The sequence below is a fragment of the Lithobates pipiens genome, unplaced genomic scaffold (genome assembly GCF_037356315.1).
Source record: "Lithobates pipiens isolate NorthernLeopardFrog02 unplaced genomic scaffold, aLitPip1_a1.2 Scaffold_27, whole genome shotgun sequence".
Taxonomy (NCBI): Eukaryota; Metazoa; Chordata; class Amphibia; order Anura; family Ranidae; genus Lithobates; species Lithobates pipiens.
Window position 1 is genome coordinate 60,417,220 of NW_027507788.1, and position 12,196 is coordinate 60,429,415.

The 12,196-nt window shown below is 47.8% G+C and overlaps 1 protein-coding gene across 5 annotated transcripts in view; it reads left to right on the plus strand.

The window, feature by feature from the left end:
• The window catches only part of LOC143933889 (dickkopf-related protein 3-like), a 194,719-nt gene that overhangs the window by 34,996 nt on the left and 147,527 nt on the right, over window positions 1-12,196 (plus strand). The window lies entirely within an intron of this gene.

Here is a 12,196-nt window from a genome sequence, read left to right on the forward strand (position 1 = left end):
CAAAGTGTACAGCCATTAAATGACTTCAAGAAGACATGCCAAACCCGAAGATGCTCCTGTGTCAGTGTAATGAAGTGAGTAAGTGAGGCACCCGACATAGCCGCTGACAATGGGCGACAGAAAACTCTGCCCATGGGAATAATACTGCATGTAAAGTTCAACTTACCTAAAAGGGACTGAAGTTGAAGCAAACTGATGGTCTGTTTTCCAACTACCAGGCAAACCTCAGCCTTTGGAGCCACAAGCTTGTCGTCTGGCAATCGGCATTCCATAGCAAGTAAGCCAATCACAATACCTAGAAAACTGAGTTCAGACACAGGGCCAACCATCATTTTAGGCGTCAGCAGTATTCCAAAGCACTCCGCCACATCTTGCAAGGTAGCCAGCAGTATGCCACATAAAGCCGCGTACACACGTAGCCGTCTGTCCGACGTACTTAGTCTGGCGGACGTCCGCCAAACTGTCCATCGGAATTTTCGAACGGGCTACTTGCCCACACACCGCACTTTTTCAGCGGACTAATACGGCGTACTAAGTCCGCCGTACTAAGTCCGCCGTACTTTCGAAATGAACGGACTCGCCCACACACGCGGAGGAAAGTCCGCTCATTTCGAGCACGTCTCCAGGTAGGCGGGGCCCGCGAAGGAGACGTCGCTGGCCCCGCCGCCTGGTATGGACTTAAAGGGGAACCCCCAACGCCGAAAAAAATCGGCGTGGGGGTCCCCCCAAGTCCACAACAGACCCTTGTCCGAGCACGCTACCCGGCCGGCCAGGAAAGGGGGGTGAGCGAGCGCCCCCCCCCTTCTTAGCCGTACCAGGCCGCGTGCCCTCAACATGAGGGGTGCCTTGGGGAAGGGGGGGCCGCGCGGCCCCCCCACCCCAAAGCACCTTGTCCCCATGTTGATGAGGACAAGGGCCTCTTCCCGACAACCCTGGCCGTTGGTTGTCGGGGTCTGCGGGCGGGGGGCTGATCGGAATCCGGGAGCCCCCTTTAAGAAGGGGGCCCCCCGGATACCGGCCCCCCACCCTATGTGAATGAGTATGGAGTACAATGTACCCCTACCCATTCACCTGTAAAATAAAAGTACAAAAAAAAACACAACACACAAGATAAAATACTTTATTGCACAGCTCCGGGGGTCTTCCGTCTTCGGGGGTCTTCTCGCCGGACTCCTCCGCTATCTTCTTGTAGCTCTTTTACTAGTGGAGGAGTCCGGCTTTCTTCCTCATCGCCGGCTTCTTCTCCCGACTTCGGGGGTCTTGTCCCCCTCTTCGGTTCTTCTGCCGGGCCACCGCGCCTTCTTATAGCTCTTTTACAGGCAGTGGCCCGGTCTTCTGTCGTCGCTGCCGCCTTCCGTTCTTCTTCTTCTTCTTCTCCTTCTTCTCCTGGAGATGTTGACTCGACGCTCTCTCCAGCCACAATGCCAGGGACGCGCTGCGAGGCCACTTATATAGGGACAAGGGGCGGTGTCACATGGCTTTATGTCACATGGGTTGGTGTCACATGGTGACCCCGCCCCCTTACGATGTCACAGTCCCCATGTGACATCAACCCATGTGACCAACCCATGTGACATAAAGCCATGTGACACCGCCCCTTGTCCCTATATAAGTGGCCGCGCAGCGCGTCCCTGGCATTGTGGCCGGAGAGAGCGTCGAGTCAACATCTCCAGGAGAAGAAGGAGAAGAAGAAGAACAGAAGGGGGCAGCGGCGACAGAAGACCGGGCCACCGCCTGTAAAAGAGCTATAAGAAGGCGCGGTGGCCCGGCAGAAGAACCGAAGAGGGGGACAAGACCCCCGATGTCGGGAGAAGAGGCCGGCAGCGAGGAAGAAAGCCGGACTCCTCCACTAGCAAAAGAGCTACAAGAAGATAGAGGAGGAGTCTGGCGAGAAGACCCCCGAAGACGGAAGACCCCCCAGAGCTGTGCAATAAAGTATTTTATCTCGTGTGTTGTGTTTTTTTTTGTACTTTTATTTTACAGGTGAATGGGTAGGGGTACATTGTACCCCATACTCATTCACATAGGGTGGGGGGCCGGTATCCGGGGGGCCCCCTTATTAAAGGGGGCTCCCGGATTCCGATAAGCCCCCCGCCCGCAGACCCCGACAACCAACGGCCAGGGTTGTCGGGAAGAGGCCCTTGTCCTCATCAACATGGGGACAAGGTGCTTTGGGGTGGGGGGGGCCGCGCGGCCCCCCCTTCCCCAAGGCACCCCCCATGTTGAGGGCACGCGGCCTGGTACGGCTAAGGAGGGGGGGGGCTCGCTCGCCCCCCTTTCCTGGCCGGCCGGGTAGCGTGCTCGGACAAGGGTCTGTTGTGGACCCCCATGCCGATTTTTTCGGCGTTGGGGTTCCCCTTTAAGTCCATACCAGGCGGCGGGGCCAGCGACGTCTCCTTCACGGGCCCCGCCTACCTGGAGACCCGCTCGAAATGAGCGGACTTTTCTCCGGGCGGGAAAAGTCCGCTCATTTCAAAAGTACGGCGGACTGGCATACACACGGCCGGATTGTCCACTGAAATGCGAGTACGGCGGGCAGATTGTTGTGCAAACCGAAATTCTAAGTCCGCCGTACTGTCGGGTCCAAAAAGTATGCCGGAGGCTACACACGGGGGGATTGTTTGGCAGGCTTGAGTTTGCCGGACTTTTCCACCGGATTGTTTGATCGTGTGTACGCGGCATATGTTAGAAGAAGGAGGACCCACGCACAAAAAGTCATCCAGGTAATGAATAACTAAATTGACACCTGACACGTCCCGCACCACCCATTCAACAAACCAACTGAAGGATTCAAAAAGGGTGCAGGAGACAGAACAGTCCATAGGCAGGCAACAGGCAGCTTGTGAGTGAGATTAATCAGACAAAAAATAAGCGAGAAAAATTCCACATAGAGGTAAATTAAACATCAAATGTTCATCTAGACACGTAGGTGAATGCACAGGATGTCACACAGCCCAGAGAATCATCAAACTGTAGGCGTCTTCAAAATAAACATCAAGGTTCATATACGCTTACCAGAGATATTGGACTCGACTATCACAAGACAACAAGTCAATCGAGCATGAATGCACCCATGGGACAGGTCCACGATGACTGTATATCCGATGTCAGGAAATTCCCGGATTGGCCTTACTCGAACTTCACACGGTATCGACCATGGATATAATGGATACTGCAGGCGGTACCAGGACAGGAACTCCAGTGATAGCAAATGAATGACCAAAACCAACCCTAATAAGGGTGCTGGAACCAAATGGTGAAGCTCAGCAGCACTTGCATCGGTACACATAAAAAAACAAAAAAAGGGGGGGCTCCGATAGTGCAGGTCAAAAGACAGCTTTTAATATCGGAGCCCCTCCTTTTTTTTCTTTTTTATGTGTACCAATGCAAGTGCTGCTGAGCTGGACATTTGGTGTTTCATTTACCTCTATGTGGACTTTTTCTCACTTATTTTTTTGTCTGATTAATCTCACTCACAAATTTGCACTGTTTATATGTTTGGTTTACCGCTACATATTTACCACTATTACTGATTTGAATTTTTGTCACATTCTGTGTAGCTGCTTTTTCCTTGATTCAGTTTTATTTTATATTAAAGGCGCAATAATTGTTTGTATTTCAAATGGGATAGTTTTAATGACTTTTATTTTTTTTTAATGTTTTTACTGGTATTGGCGGTGATCTGCGATTTTTAACTGGACTGCAACATTGCGGCAGACAAATCTGACACTTTTTGGGGACCAGTGACTTTATTACAGTGATCAGTGCTAAAAAAAAATGCACTGATCAATATATAAATGACGCTGGTAGGGAAGGGGTTAACACTAGGGGGCGATCAAGTGGTTAACAGTGTTCCCTGGGTGTGTTCGAACTGTGTGGGGGGTGGGCTCACTGGGACAACAAAGAGATAGCTGTTCCTGATCACTAGGAACAGCAAATCTCCATGTTGTCCCCTGTCAGAATGGGGATTTGCCTTGTTTACATAGGCAGAACAAGGATCTGCCTCTCTGTGGACCGATCGTGAGTGGCACAGTATCTATTACACGAAACGACATACAGGTACGTTGTTTTGCTCATAGAGCCAACCTGCCACAGTATATGTACTGTGGCTGGTTGGTAGACATGTGCATTCGTTTTCGTCCGAATGCATTTTCGTCTGAATTTCAGCTATTTTCGTTTTCATTTTGACAAACGATAATGAAAGCACAGAATCCGAAAAATGAAAGATCCAACATAAATAAATGCTTTATTTTAGTTTTCCTTGTTACAACAGTTCGATATAGAATAGGAGATTCGACGTGACTCTGACAATAACAATCTGTGTCTATAGAACCTGTGGTCGAATGTGCCTAACCTTACCTCTATTAGTCCAAGATTATATAGAGAAAATATTCGACAGAGAAAAAAGATTTGACAGAGAGAAAAGATTCTGCAAGTTACTGTCCTAAAAAGTGTTTGGAGACCCGGGTCAATGCAAAAAAAGTTTTAAAAACTGCCGTTTTTTCGGGAGCAGTGATTTTAATAATGATTAAAGTGAAACAATAAAAGTGTAATATTCCATCTATAGTATACCTGTGAAGGGGCGCATGTTTCTGGTGCTTAGAACTGTCCCTGCACAAAGTGTCATTTATGCAGGAAAAAAAGTCCTTTAAAATCATTTGCAGCTATTATGAATTGTCGGCTCTGTAATACAGAGAACACTCATTGAAAGTCATTTATAAAAAAATAAATAAATAAAAAGCGTGGGGGTCCCCCAAATTCAATTACCAGGCCCTTCAGGTCTGGTATGGATATTAAGGGGAACCCTGCGTCAAATTCAAAAAAAAATTTGACGTGGGGTTCCCCCTGAATATCCATACCAGACCCTTCAGGTCTGGTATGGATATTAAGGGGAACCCCGCGTCAAATTTAAAAAAAAATTACGTGGGGTCCCCCTAAAAATCCATACCAGACCCTTTATCTGAGCATGCAACCTGGCAGGCCGCAGGAAAAGAGGGGGGGACGAGAGAGCGCCCCCCCTCCCTCCTGAACCGTATCAGGCCACATGCCCTCAACATTGGGAGGATGCTTCGGGGGTCTGTGACCCCTCAAAGCACCTTGTCCCCATGTTGATGTGGAGAAGGGCCTCATCCCCACAACCCTGGCCCGGTGGTTGTGGGGGTCTGCGGGCAGGGGGCTTATCGGAATCTGGAAGCCACCTTTAACAAGGGGACCCCCAGACCCAGCCCCCCCCTGTTTGAAATGGTAAGGGGGTACAAAAGTACCCTTACCATTTCACAAAGAAAGTGTAAAAAATAGTTAAATAAGACAAACACACTTTTGAAAAATTCCTTTATTAGAAATAAAATAAAAATAAAAAAAAGATTCCAGCGGTGGTAATCCACTCTTGCTATCCAGCGACGGAGACGATCATCTCTCCGGGGTCCAGCGATGTAACGTAGGCAGGTTTCCGTTACATCAGAGGGGGGCGGGGTCACCCATACGTCACAGGGAAGCCCGGGTTTGCCCTTGCGTCAGAGGGGGGCGATGTCAGGTGACGGGTGACCCCGCCCTCCGCATATAACAAACGTCAGGCCGCCGGGATCCCGTAGTGTCTCCTCCGTGGAGACAGAAGATGGATGGATTCGCTGCGCTGATTCAGATCAGCCATCGCTGGACCCCGGAGAGATGATCGTCCATCGCTGAATAGCAAGAGTGGATTACCACCGCTGGAATCTTTTTTTTATTTTTTTTATTTTTAATAAAGGAATTTTTCAAAAGTGTGTTTGTCTTATTTAACTATTTTTTACACTTTCTTTGTGAAATGGTAGGGGTACTTTTGTACCCCCTTACTATTTCAAACAGGGGGGGGCCAGGATCTGGGGGTCCCCTTGTTAAAGGGGGCTTCCAGATTCTGATAAGCCCCCCGCCCGCAGACCCCCACAACCACCGGCCAGGGTTGTGGGGATGAGGCCCTTCTCCACATCAACATGGGGACAAGGTGCTTTGAGGGGTCACAGACCTCCCAATGTTGAGGGCATGTGGCCTGGTACGTTTCTTTTCCTGCAGCCTGCCAGGTTGCGTGCTCGGATAAAGGGTCTGGTATGGATTTTTAGGGGGACCCCTACGTCAATTTTTTTTTACATTTTGGACGCAGGGTTCCCCTTAATATCCATACCAGACCTGAAGTGCCTGGTAATTGAATTTGGGGGATCCCCACGCTTTTTTTTTTATTTATTTATTTTTCAATGACTTTCAATGAGTGTTCTCTGTATTATGGAGCCGACAATTCATAATACCTGTGAGTGATTTTAAAGGACTTTTTTTCCTGCATAAATGACACTTTGTGCAGAGACAGTTCTAAGCACCAGAAACATGCGCCCCTTCACAGGCATACTATAGACACCCCCCCCCCCACCCGTACGAAATTTAAAGGAATATTACACTTTTATTGTTTCACCTTAATCATTATTAAAATCACTGCTCCCGAAAAAACTGCAGTTTTTAAAACTTTTTTTTTGCATTGATACATGTCCCCTGGGGCAGGACCTGGGTCTCCAAACACTTTTAGGACAGTGACTTGCATATTAGCCTTTAAAATTAGCACTTTAGATTTTGAACGTTGGAGTCCCATAGACTTTAATAGGGTTCTAAAGTTCACACGAAGAATGCTATATACTAGCTCCGTCGAATCTTCTTTATACATTCGACAGACACCATAAGCCTTCAAAGACAGATTCGACCGTAATTCATGTGGCTTTTCGGACTAATGCAATTTTTGAACGAAAAACAAAATAAATAAAAACGAATTTCGGGAGTAACTAAATAAATAAATTTTTCGGACGAAAACGAAATTCCGAAACGAAATATTTTACTCTGCACATGTCTACTGGTCGGCAAGTGGTTAAAGGCATTGAACACATATATTGTTGCTCTTGTTGTTTTAACTTGGTATTAGTGTAGTTCTATTCCCTGTGTCGTTTGTCTTACTTTATAATGATGGCCTCACATGTTGTGGCTGCAATTTGTAGGTTCATGGCTGATCGATTCCTCTATGTTCTATGTATTCATTTACCTAAGGGACAGGAAATGTATTTTTCAGGTCACACGGTGTCCGTCCAACTCATGCCTTGCCATTTCCTATGTGTTGTATCATGTGCTCTCTTTCAGTATGGTGATCTCTGTTAATTGCTCTGCCTTTTTGTGTCTGTGTTAGATCTAATTATTATTTAGCTGTCACCTGCACTAGTTCTAGACTGAGAGACCCAGGGATTGTGATATGTAGTTTATGCACAGGAAATGTCAGTTCTCAGGCTACAGTCAGAGGTAGGGTTGCCACCTGTACGGGATTGACCCGGACAGTACGGGTCTGGCAACTTGTGCCCGGGTTTCTGTTCCCTGGAAACCCGGGCGCCTCTGTGTCCAACTTTCTTCTCTCCTGCCCTGCGTCTGCCGCCCCCCTACTTCCCACATTATCTACTTTGAAGTCATTGGCAGCTATGACCAGTGTTCTAGCAACCAATGATCCTTGCCGATGCTCAGTCCACCAATGCTCCGCCCCCTAATTCTGGCTCCCTCAGTCCCTCTCTGCATGCAGAGCAAAGCAGCGGCCACCCTGACCCTCTCTTACCCCTGTCAATGCAGCGCTCTTGCAGGAGCCCAGCAGAAGGAGCAGCCAGTGTACAGGGAGCAAGTGCAATCCACAGATTACAGAATGGGACAGCAGGAGAGAGGTATGCACAGTCCATCACTGAGCACCACTGTCCCCGTATCCATCCCACTGTCCCCCTGTCCATCCCACTGGCCCCCTGTCCATCCCACTGTCCCCCTATCCATCCCGCTGTCTCCTCTGTCCATCCCACTGTCCCCTCTGTCCATCCCACTGTCCCCCTTTCAATCTCACTGGGGTGCACTTTGGGGTGCCTTAGATATGATGGACTGATTTGGAGCGTTGAGACCGAATGGGCCACTTTTTTGTGGTGTTGATAGTGTTGGTTATAGGTAGGATGGGCTACTTTGAAATGTCAGTGGAAGGGTGCAGTGGATAGTAAGGGTTGTTGTCGGGAGGGTGAGTTTAATTTAGGCTCCTTCCACAGTTAATGCAATGTGGCTACGCCCTCTGTTCCAAGTGGCGTACAAAGCACACTATGTTACTACTCTTTAAGCCACCCAAAGGTATCCAAGGTCTTTTACAATCCTATTGTCTATATAGTGATAACTTGAAAGAAAAATGCAGCGCGCCAGAAAAGTGTTCGGGTTTGGCTTGAAGAAAAGGTGACAACCCTAGTCAGAGGCCATGCATTAACCTATGCCTCATGTTTGAAAACAAACTGAAAGTTACTATAGTATAGGCTATACGTACAGTACAGAGCAACACCATGGAACTACATTATATTTGCACATCTTCTGCAGGTGAAAGGTCCAGGCGGGAAGGTTTATAATGCCTTTAACAAATACTGAATTTACCCTGACTTTCATTAGCAGCTTTCTTTTCCTGACAGCTAGAATTATCAGGAGGCCTATGATGGCACTGCATATGGGCCTTTAGGAAAATATGCATATGTATTCAGGATACCGTATATACTCGAGTATAGGCCGACCCGAATATAAGCCGAGGCCCCCAATTTACCCCCAAAAAAACTGGCAAACTTATTGACTCGTGTATAAGCCGAGGGTAAGACATGCCTGTCCATCCCTGCGTGTGTGTCCGTCCATCCCTGTGTGTCCGTCCATCCCTGTGTGTCCGTCCATCCATCCCTGTGTGTGTGTGTCTCCATCCATCCATCCATCCCTGTGTGTGTGTGTATCCGTGTGTGTGTGTGTGTGTGTGTGTGTGTGTGTGTGTGTCCAGCCTACCTGTGTCCTGAGCCTTTGTCCCGAGCCTCCGTCCCGTGCCGAGCCTCCTTGCCTCCGTGCCTCGCCGCCGTGCCTCGCCGCCGTGCCTCGCCGCCGTGCCTTGCCTCCGGTCCCGTCCCGTCCCGTGCCGTGCCGTCCTGTGCCTTGCCTCCGTCCCGTGCCCTCTTCGTTCGTCGGCGGCCATTGTAAAATTCAAAAGCTGCGCCGCCGCCTTCGCCTGTGATAGGCGGAACACTGAATTTCCCAGCAGCCTGTGTTCCGCCTATCACAGACGTCGTATCATCCTCGTCCGTAGTACGAGGATGATACGAAGTCCGTGATAGGCGGAACACAGGCTGCTGGGAAATTCAGTGTTCCGCCTATCACAGGCGAAGGGGGAGCCGGAGGCGCGGCTTTTGAATCAGAATGGCCGCTGTCTGTCTGCTCGACACGCTGATCGAGCGGGCAGACAGCGATGACTCGAGTATAAGCCGAGGGGGGCACTTTCAGCCTCAAAAAAGAGGCTGAAAATCTCGGCTTATACTCGAGTATATACGGTAAGTTGAAAGAAGTCTGATGGATGACACTGTGTAGATTGACAACTCTCTCATTATTTGTTAATCTTTATAAAAGATTTGCCCATGTAAGTACATTATACAATTTTCTTCTATAGATTTCCTTTAGATTCATTTACCAAAACCATATAATATGAGGTCAAATCTAAACACTTTCAGTTTGTGTGCAATCAGGCAGGCCCTTGTACTACACAGTTGAAGGTAAATCTAATGGAAATTGAATAAGAAAATTGTATGGTGTATTGGCAGCTTTAGTGTAGTGTCATTAACCACTTGCTTACTGGGCACTTAAACCCCCCTACTGCCCAGACCAATTTTCAGCTTTCAGCGCTGATGCACTTTGAATGACAATTGCGCTTCCATACAACACTGTACCCAAATGAAATTTTTATCATTTTTTTCCCCACAAATAGAGCTTTCTTTTGGTGGTATTTAATTACAGCTGCGAGTTTTATTTTTTAGTAAACAAACAAAAAAAGATGCAAAAAAAAAAAATCATGTTTAATAGTTTGTTATAAAATTTTGCAAACAGGTCATTTTTCTCCTTCATTGAAATGCGCTGATGAGGCGGCGCTGGTGGGCACTGATAGGCTGCACTGTTGGGCACTGATGGGCACAGTTTAGGGGGGCACTAATAGGCACAGATAAGGTGGCACCGATGGGCACAGATAAGACAGTACTGATGGGCACAGATAAGATGGCACGGATGGGTGGCACAGATGGGTGGCACGGATGAGTGGCATGGATGGGCACTGATGGGTACCACTGATAGATGGGACTGATGGGCACTGATAGGTGGCTCTGCTGGGCACTGATGGACTGCACTGATGGGCACTGGTAGATGACACTGATGGGCACGGATATGTGGCACTGGGGTGCAGCACTGTTTTTGCGGCAGATTGTGGGCACTGATAGGTGGCACTGTGGGCACTGATAGGTGGCACTGTGGGCACTAATGGGTGGCACTGTGGGCACTAATGGGTGGCACTGATGAGTTTCACTTTTTCCCCTACTTAGGTGGCACTGGCAGGGGGCAGGTGGGCACTGATGATCTGGCCGTGATCGGGACTGAAGTCCCTCTCACGGCCGCCGGTGATCGGCTTCTTTTTTTCTCCTCGCGCTGACAGAAAAATTGGCTGACAGCTGATCACGTGGTAAGGAATCGGGATCGACCCCTTGCTCCGATCTATGATCAGGCGAGTCTCATAGACTCGCTGATCACAGAGCGCGCAGGGGGCGCGCAGGCCGCTCGTGCACGGGACGACGTCAATAGACGTCGTCCCGACAAAGCAGGTCCACGCTGTAGCCGTCATTCGGCTATAGCGCGGATCTCTAGAGGTTAAACATAAATAGGGCCTTCATTGTTTGACTGATATATAGGTATATTGATGTCCTCTCCCTGTTTTACCGTAGTTGCCAACATTAAAAAAATCCAGGGACGCCCTTTTTGTTATGGGTTCAGCAAGCCATTGTAAGTGAAGAATGCCCTTTAGTTAAGGTGAGGTATTCATTTAAAATGGGTGTGGTTGTAAAAGAGGCATATTGTTAACTTATTGTACAATTTAATTTGTAATACTCTATATAGGAAGCTTTAGCAAAATAAAGATAGAAACACAGCCAAGAAGATATTGTTCATTAATAAAATTATGTATTTGTTTAGCTAGCTACAATGCTCACACTGTACAGTCTGTATATAAAGTGCAGCAAACAAACAGCTAGTGCAGAGAATACAGTTATAAACAACAGATACACTGCAAATGCATTTGGTATAAAATATTTAGAAAACCATTTTTGACACTGACCTTTCTGCGTACTGGAAAACCTGTTGTAGTTACTGATGGGTTGAGGGTTTTTGTAGGTGATCAAAATTCTAGTTAAGACCAGCTTAATATAATGTACATGTGTACAACATAGTGAATGTGGTACAGGGGTCAGGAGATAAAACGAACAATATACCATAAACAAGCAGATGTCAGGACTATAACATACAACAAAGTGTATACACTGCATGAGACAGGACTATAATGTACAACATAGCGAATGCAGTGCATGAACCAGGAATATAATGTATAACATAGTCTATCCAATGCAGAGGTTAGAACTGTGTAAGATTAAACCCTGTGGTCAGTAATATTTTGCCCCTTACTGCTGGTCAGTAGGAGAAAATATGGTTTGTGTAAGAAAGTGGTGTAAACCCCCCCACACCACACATACATGTTTCAATCATAAAACGGATGAGTTCTCTTTTCTTTTCTTCTCCCAACAGCGGACCCACAGTGCCTGCTTGTGTTTGAGGGTGCATAGTGGGAGCTGCGTGGGAGCACAGTGTGGATTATGTGGTGTGGGCTGGATGCATCTCAGCTTTCTCCCTTTTCCCAGCTCTTTCACTTCTTCCTCTTCTCAGCATTGCTCTAGCACCAGACCAGGACCCAAGGAGGCAATATCCCCTCCACCCGCTGCCACCACCCAGATAAGCACAGACACTGCAATGTGTTAAATAGCCCTGAAGTGGGGGAAGGATTTGGTGTATATGAATAAACCCCTGGATTTGCATCTGAACAAGCTGCCATGAGATTTGAATATGGATAAGTTATCACTGAATTTTCACAATGAAGCCAGGGTTAGGCTGTTGGGTGGTAGTGTGATAGACAGACTCAGCTAGATTCATGCTGTGATTCCAGGACACAGCCTTTAGGGACAGCTGAATAAAAACTGGACTGTCCTGGCTAGCCTGGGAAAGTTGGTAAATATGGATATACCTTGTAGTACTACTGCATGCCCTGGCATACACTTTGTATCCTATATTT